This window comes from Myotis davidii, unplaced genomic scaffold (genome assembly GCF_000327345.1).
Source record: "Myotis davidii unplaced genomic scaffold, ASM32734v1 scaffold187, whole genome shotgun sequence".
Classification (NCBI taxonomy): Eukaryota; Metazoa; Chordata; class Mammalia; order Chiroptera; family Vespertilionidae; genus Myotis; species Myotis davidii.
The window spans coordinates 3,962,087-3,970,623 of NW_006383018.1; the positions used below are offsets into that span (position 1 = coordinate 3,962,087).

Sequence of the window (8,537 nt, forward strand, 5' to 3'; positions counted from 1 at the left end):
ACATTTTCTGCATGAAGATTCACACAATAGGCCTTCCTTCCCTTGGTTGCTTGCACCAGTTTTCCTCCGGCACCCGGGACCCAGGCATTTGGTCTGGCCGCAGCGAGGCTAGGCTTCTCCACTCCGCTGCAGTGAGGCTTGGCTTCTCTGCTCCAGCTGCAGCGGAGAAGCCAAGCCTCTTCAGTCTTCAGTCATCTTCAGCCTTTGCTTCGCACCTGCATATGCAAATTAACCCACCATCTTTGTTGGGTTAATTTGCATGCCCATCCTTATGGGCTGGTGGGTGTAGCGGAATGATGAGCAATTTACATATTTCTCTTTTATTAGTGTAGATAGATTCTTTGCATTATAGTAGTTTGCATTGATCCTCTAAGTTATAAGCTCACTTATAATTACCCCACTTAGATAAGGCAGGGACTGAACCATACACATTTTGATTCTTCATGTGCATATTATATTGCCTGTAGTAGGTGCCTTGCACTCAGGAGGTGCTCAGTTAACCTCTGATGAATGAAAAGTCACCTAAGGCACTATTTTATGAGTATATGCCATGTCATATGCTACTATTCCCTGTAAGCAAAATACACTTTGGAAGTGAGATCCAAACTGTAGCTAAATGCTCTTAGCATCTTTGGATCCATCCTAAAAGCATCTTCAATTCAAGCAATCCCATCAGCCAGTCCTAGAATAGGGCCCAGGGAAATTAGAATATACCAGAACTAATACCCCAGTCTCATCAGAACAGAGACACCACAGAAACAAGCTTCATTTCCTGTGATACTATACACTGAGTGGCCAGATTATGATGACTACCCCTTCAGTACAATTACGTGAATTAGTTATGCAAATAATAATAATAATGCCGAGACCGGCTTGGCTCAGTGGATAGAGCGTCAGCCTGCGGACTGAAAGGTCCCGGGTTCGATTCTGGTCAAGGGCATGTACCTGGGTTGCGGGCATATCCCCAGTGGGAGATGTGCAGGAGGCAGCTGATCGATGTTAATAATAATAATAATAATAAGACCTTGAGAGTATTTTCTTAGGAATTTTTCAATATTCAGTATTTTTGGAAGTGTCAATGAAGTAGTGATGGGGTGGTCATAATAAACTGGCCACTCAGTATAATATTGCATCGAATCTGAACTGCAAACTTTAGGAATAAAAAGGAGAAAATTATCAAAGTTCCATTTAATTTTCCATCCAGTAAACTGGAAATCTTTATCATTTCATTCAGAGCCCAATAACTTACTAAATGGTAAACTGAAAACCTTAATAAAGCTTCCAAATTCATTTCACCTTTGCAAACAGGGAATTTCTTAAGAGCTGAAACAGCTACCTTAACATAAATTGGGTGAAAATGCTGTAATACTGGTACTATTAAATTATCTTCTTTATACTTAAGTGCACACAAGTGGAAAAACTTCAAAATTACCTAACAATTATATTTTAGAATCAGTTATAAATTTCATTTGACTCTTTATTTTGTTTGGAGGTGGGGGACAACTTCTATTTATCACAGGAATTCCTTTCTTTCCTTACACATGGACGTAAGCCTTTGTAGGAAGGGGTACTTCTGAAGTTTCAAAGAATCAAAGTGGAATAATTAACGCCTTCAAAGTTTCTCTCATAAAAGACTTTGCATAAACAATCTCTTTCGTATTACTTGAAACTAAAATTACAGCAATGTAGAATTTTAAAGCTAGAGGTCATCAAGCCTTAGTCCTGCCTTTTGAAAATGAGGAAACTGAGGGAGGGAATGGGTAAGATGACCTACCCAGGTTCTCCCTGGGAACAATCCTTTCCACCATACCATTCTGCCACTGGATACAGCAAAAGTACCTCTAAAATTAATTTCAGGAGGGAAAGCAAAGTATTCTTATACCTTCAAATTATCAAGTATTCTTCAGGGAAGCTTTCAAAATATATGGACAAAAAAGAATGTTTGCTTCAATATTCTAGTATAACTATCCATCCTTTTGGAGGAATTCTAGCTTATTAAAAATGTGACTTAATATTCGGATACATCCTTCTGGGTTAGCAAATGCCTGTCATTTCCTAAAGTCATGGAATATGCACAGTCACTCTACTTAACTGTCCTCTCCTCCCATAGGCACAAAGACATAAAGTGCCCGTTTATTACACAAGCACTATCACATATCTTTTCAACAGTCAGACTATTCTGGTTCGTGTACATAGAAACAGTCCCCACTGCTCAGGAGTTTATAATGTGTGATCATTAAAAAAATGCACTACTTTTTCATGTTCTCATTCCTTCAGGTGATGAAGAATGCTGATGGTGGTGTCCACACAATGCTGTAGCTTAGGGTTTTCTCAACCTTGTAACTGTTCACATTTGAGGCCAGATAACTGTTATGGAGGCTGCCCTGTGCATTTTCGGTGTTAAGCAGCATCATTAGCCTCTACCCACTAGAAACCAGCATATATAGGCTGTCAACCAAAAAATATCTGCAGACATTGACAAATGTCCCCTCAGGACAAATTTGGCCTCAGCTGAGAACTACTGGTATTGAAGGAGAAGAGTTCACTCTCCATATATTCTTTATATTTTTAAAATATATTTTATTGATTTCAGAGAGGAAGGGAGAGGGAGAGAGAAACAGAAATATCAATGATGAGAGAGAACCATTGATTGGCTGCCTCCAGCACTTGGGAATTGAGCCTGCAACCCGGGCATGTACCTTAACTGGGAATCAAACCATGACATCCTGGTTCACAGGTCAACGCTCAACCACTGAGCCATGCCGGCCGGGCATCAGTTCAACTTTTAACATAACAGGACCCAATTTCTTTTATAACCTTATACAACTGAAATTAACAATATTGTATGTCAACTATAATTGAAAAATAAATCTAAAAAAGAATTTCTCTGTAACCAGAAAATGGGCACAGGATATACCATGTATAATAAAGCCAACAATAAAAACCAACAGGAATTTTACAACCTGTGGAATAGACCAAAAATATCTTGTTTGCTTGTTAAGTAGAACAACTCTTTTATCTGTATTTTTCTACTATAAAACCCAAAGCTGGATGAATGCAAGATGGATTTACCTTACGTTTCCCACAAGAGACAGACTATGAAGAGAACAAAACAAATGTGTTTGTTTAGGTTTTGGACAACAGGTCAACAATTTAAGATAAAGCATCATGAAGTTGTAGCTTCTACCAATTTTAAAGCCAAACTAATTTTAATTTACATTACTCCTTTGTACTTTGAGGCATGTTTTTTCCGTCCCTTTTCCCCTTTAACTTCATTTCTTCTTTCTGTTTATTCTATAGATATTCTTGCAGAAACAGAAGTTTTTTGCCCTACTAATTTGATCTTTTAATTAAATTTCAAAACTAAGAAATAATTTATTTACTTTGATCTCTTCTAATATTTTTGATTCTATTTATCCATACAGAATTTTCTTCTTCCTATATATTTTTTTCTTTTCCAGTATTTTGCTCCTCATCAAAACTTCTGCTTGCCCTTCACTATTACTATCTAAACCTCTCAACCTTTCCCCTCCATAATCTGAAAGTTTAACAGTGAAATTTGTATCTAACCAAAACATAATACAATTGATTTTGTTTAAATAGACATGACAAAATGCCTTCCCTCACCTATCACAAATAACCAACCCATATAAGAAAGTAAACATTTTATTAACTAGAATTCTCTAACAGCAGGCATAGTCAGTGTTCATAAGTGGCCATAAGGATTACAATAAACAATGAATCTTGAAATACTTTGTCAAACGACAAAGTATTAAATTATGAGTTTTAGTGTTAAATATAATTTGTCATAGGCTAATTCTTTGAAAAAGGGACTTATGCACAGAAGAGATGCCAACTTTTTACTAACTAGCCTTCTTTCACGGAACTGCTCAATTCCTTGATTATGAAAGTTAACAAAAAGACTTCCCTACAAATGTCAAAAATGTTTAAATTAGAAATTTCATTTGGTATTTTTTTTAGTCATAATTAAATAGAATTCCTTGCTACAGCTCAAGATGCAGAGTGCTCACTAAGTCAGCAGATGAGAAAAAGCAAAAAAGGAATCAAAATGTCTGTTATTATATTGTGGGCAGCACCAGAAACATGGAGTCTTGAGCACATGCTACACATTCTCAGATTTCTATAGCAGCATCTCAGAGAACACGTAAGACAAGAAGGGGTTTTGTGTGCTTTCTCCTATATTGATCATTATTCTTTGTTCTGAATGTCGAGCTGGCCCATAGTTTGATGGAAATGCTGACAGGCATGTCTGAAAAAAATGATTCACACATTAACCACCTTCTAGAAAGGAAATGCTGTTTCAAGTAATTTACTGTTGATTGGACAGATGTTCTGCCTGGCAAAAAGTGGGCTTGCAAATTCTGTTTATATTCTCCTATTATTTGCTTTTTATTTTAATAATCAATGGTGTGAAATCCCACATTCAATTTTTCAATAGCCTGAACCTTTCTGAAAATCTTATGCATTGGAATGAAGCTCCTTGTGTAATTTCTCAAGTATTTTGAGACCAGATTATATGAATAACCGGAACATAATCTATTTTCAGCTGGTAGGATAGTCACATAAGCAAAATATTTCCAAATGAAAGATACTCAAAGGAATCCCTATCATTGCATTTTTCAGTATGATTATGTAACAAGACGCCACTTCAAAGCTAACTCTTTATTTGGATTACATGTGCAAAAAGGTCAGGGCTATGTTTTCTGTAGGAATTTTCACTTTTGCTTATTTGGAAGCAGTTAAAGGCCCAGAAATTCTTCCTATTTAGAGACCTCTGTAAAGATGAAAAACACATCAAGAAACATTTAATAATAAATATGTTTTAAATATAGCAGTATTCTTGCTATTATATAGGTATGCATTTCTTCACTGTAAACTACTGCTTTAAAATGGACTTCAATAAAAAAAATATATTTCTAAAGAAACTTCATGTCTGGATAATCTATAAAATGGTTTTTAAATTATTTAATAAGTTTTAAAACAAGTTGGTTGTCAACATGGATAAACTCTCAACCATGTCCTGTAATTAATGATAAATAAATAGCCCAGGAAAAGAGGTAAAAAGGATTCCAGCTTTTCTAAAATTTTCTAGGTTTTCTGAAATATTTAATCTCCAGATGGCTCAATATTAATACTGTAGAGTCTAACAATGTGGGTTAGTTCTAGATATCCAACTAACTAATGAAAACATTCTGCTTTTAGTCACAAAGAGGCTGTCTTCTGGACTATTCAGAAAGGGATGAGGGTCCACTGAACAGATCCACTATTTCCCTGTTTGGTCACTAAGCCTGTCCTAAAATTAAATAGCAAATACACTGCAACTGTAGTTTGAACTCATTTCCTTCCATTCCTGCCCCGGCTGACTGCACAGAAACAATACAAAGACCAAATGAATTATAATAGGACTGCTTTAAATTGAGGTAAGGATATATTTATTTAAAGTTCAAGGCCAACGCTACTTCCTTAGATTGTGAACATCTTAAGAACAAAAATATGCTCAATGTCACTAATTATGAGAGATGCAAATTAAAACCACAATGAGATATTACTTCACACCTGTCAGAATGGCTATCAATAAACCAACAAACAGCAAGTACTGGCGCGGAAGTGGCCAAAGGGAACTCTCTGGCACTACTGGTAGGAATGCAGACTGGTGCAGCCACTGTGGAAAGCATTATGGAACTGTCTTATGACCCAGCGATTCCATTTCCGGGACTACATCTGAAGAAACCTGAATCACTGATCTGAAAGAATATATACACCCCTGTGTTCATTGCAGCATTATTCACAATAGCCAAGATTTGGAAGCAGCCCACATGCCCATCAGTAGATGAGTGGGGAAAAAAGCTGTGCCACATTCACACAATAGAAGACTACTTGGCCATAAAAATGAAGGAAATCTTAACCTTTGCGTCAGCATAGATGGACCTGGAGAACAGGTCCTTATTTTATCTACAAAAATAAGCCAGTCAGAGAAAGACAAGTACCTTATGATTTCAGTCATATGTGGAATCTCATGAACAAAATAAACTAACAAACAAAACAGAAACAGACTCACAGACATAGAGAACAGACTGACAGCTGGCAGAGGGGAGAAATTTGGGGGACTGGGTGAAAAAGGTGAAGAAATTAAGAAAAAAATAAACTCATAGACACAGACAACAATATGGTGATTAACAAAGGGAAAGGGGGGTGGAGGAAGGTAGTGGAGGGTAAAGGACAGGTGACTTGGGTCAGTGAACACACAATACAATATACAGATGATGTATTATAGAATTGTAAATCTGAAACCTATATAATTTTATTAACCAATGTCCCCCAATAAATTCAATAAAATATAAAAAACATAAAAGACCCCCCCCCCAAAAAAAAACCCCCACCTAATCCAGCGTGGAGTTTAATGGTTTATACTTAATACCATTAATTAATTAAAAACCAAAAGGAAGGAATGATTTCTGATTTCGAATTTTTGATGATGAGGAAACCCAAGGTTCCCTGAAACCCAAAATGTGGACCAAGGTCACCGAATATTAATAGCCTGAGCAGAGCTGCAAAGAGAAACCAGGAAGTGCTGAGTCATCGTGAACCCAAGTGACACTGCTGTCAGCACTTCAGGTGCCAGATTCAGAGGAGCGCATACTTCCTTTGACCTGTAACTCTTCCTTCCTTTTCTCACTGGGCTAGGGTAGGTAACCGAGAGCTGAATGCCACCAAGTTGAGGAGCAACATGAATAACAAATAACATCATGTAACAGTTCTCATTCCATGTGTATCTGTCTCTACTTATGGCTATTACAACAAACCATTTAAAAAATAAAATTAACAACAGAAATAAATAAGATTAACACACACACATGGAATTTAATATCTGTCAGAATTAAGTGATTATATCTCTTGTTTCTGATAACAGAAGAGTTTCTTCCTCAAATAATCGGCATGCCTTTTTCAGCATTCAGTTTATGTGTATGTAATTACCAAACAGGACTTAACGAAACAGTCATATTCAAATGATCTTTTGCATCACTAAAACACTTGTAATACTAGATAGAAAACTCTAAAATAGGAGAAATAACACCAGGAGTCAGGTGACCTTTGACAGGTCATTTAAATTCTGTGTCAATTTCTTTATCTACAAAATGGGAAAAACAATCTTCCTCACTTCCATTACTCCTGCTGTGAGAGTAACTATGTTACTAAGAAGTGTGCTTCAAAAAGGTTATGACACTTTCATTATCTATAATAATAAAAGCATAATATGCTAATTAGGCTGAACAGCCGAACGACTTTCCGAACGTCATTCCAGACATCTTTCTGGCCAAAGCCGCAGTGGCGGGGGCTGAGGAAGAGACGGTTAGGGGCGATCAGGCAGGCAGGTGAGCAGTTAGGGGTGATCAGACAGGCAGGCAGGCAGGCAGAGAGGTTAGGGGTGATCAGGCAGGCAGGCAGGCAGGCAGAGAGGTTTGAGGGGTCCGGGATTGCGAGAGGGTGCAGGCCAGATAGCCAGCGGTCCTGGATTGAGAGAGGGATCCCTGCAGGATCCAGCCTAAACCGGCAGTCGGACATCCCCTGAGGGGTCCGGGATTGCGAGAGGGTGCAGGCCAGGCTGACGGACTGGGCCTCTAGTTTATAAATAAAATAAAACAAACCCTGGGTCTTAGTCTAGCTTCTATGTATTTCATTAAAAATGTTCAATAATTTCATTGAATTTGAATGTGTACATTGCACCCAGGTTAGAGTCCACACAAGACAATAAGCCTGGGAACACTAACAGGATTCAACAGTACTGGGCTATCTAAAAGTAAACTTTTATAAAAAACAATTATATATGAGAAGTATCACAATGATACTTTATCAAGAAAAAAGGAAGTTTAAAGTGACACAAAAAAACCCAGCATTTAGCATTTTTCTGCAGAATCCCCACAGGTCTCCAAACACCTATTCAAATAAAATCAACTTCTCCTCAAACACTAGCAATCAACTTTCTAAATCCTACTTAGTGTTATAATTGTGGTAAAGGAACAAAACAAAAACAGCAAATATTACTTTTTGCACTATTTTATTGCATTGCAGTAAATTACTCAGTTATATTATGGGACAAATAAGCATTGTGAGCTAGCAAGGGATTTAATAACATTTACCAAGTTTTATCTACTAGAAAAACCTTGAGTTCCCAGATCCAGAGGCCTTTGGGTAATCATCTTTGTAGTTCCTTTACCATTTTGTACACTTAGATGACATTAAACTGACTGAAAAGATTTATATTTTTCTACTGTATATAAAAACAAAACAGAAAGACTGCTCTTGGCTCTCAAAAAAGCAGACTAGAGTGACTTCAAGTGCATTAAGTCTTATGATGAAATGTGGAAATGATTCTAGCATCTAAAGATGGCAGAAGATGGAAAAGAATTCAGGATGACAACATAAGTCTATCCAACAAACATTACTGAACAGTTCCCGTGATCACAATGCCCAGGTCTTGCAACTGTGGTTTGTTATCTATAGGAATACTAGGCAGA

The 8,537-nt window shown here is 37.1% G+C and overlaps 1 protein-coding gene across 1 annotated transcript in view; it reads right to left on the reverse strand.

The window, feature by feature from the left end:
- The window catches only part of CDK6 (cyclin-dependent kinase 6), a 205,728-nt gene that overhangs the window by 166,588 nt on the left and 30,603 nt on the right, over positions 1-8,537 (reverse strand). The gene's annotated exons all lie outside the window — the stretch shown is intronic.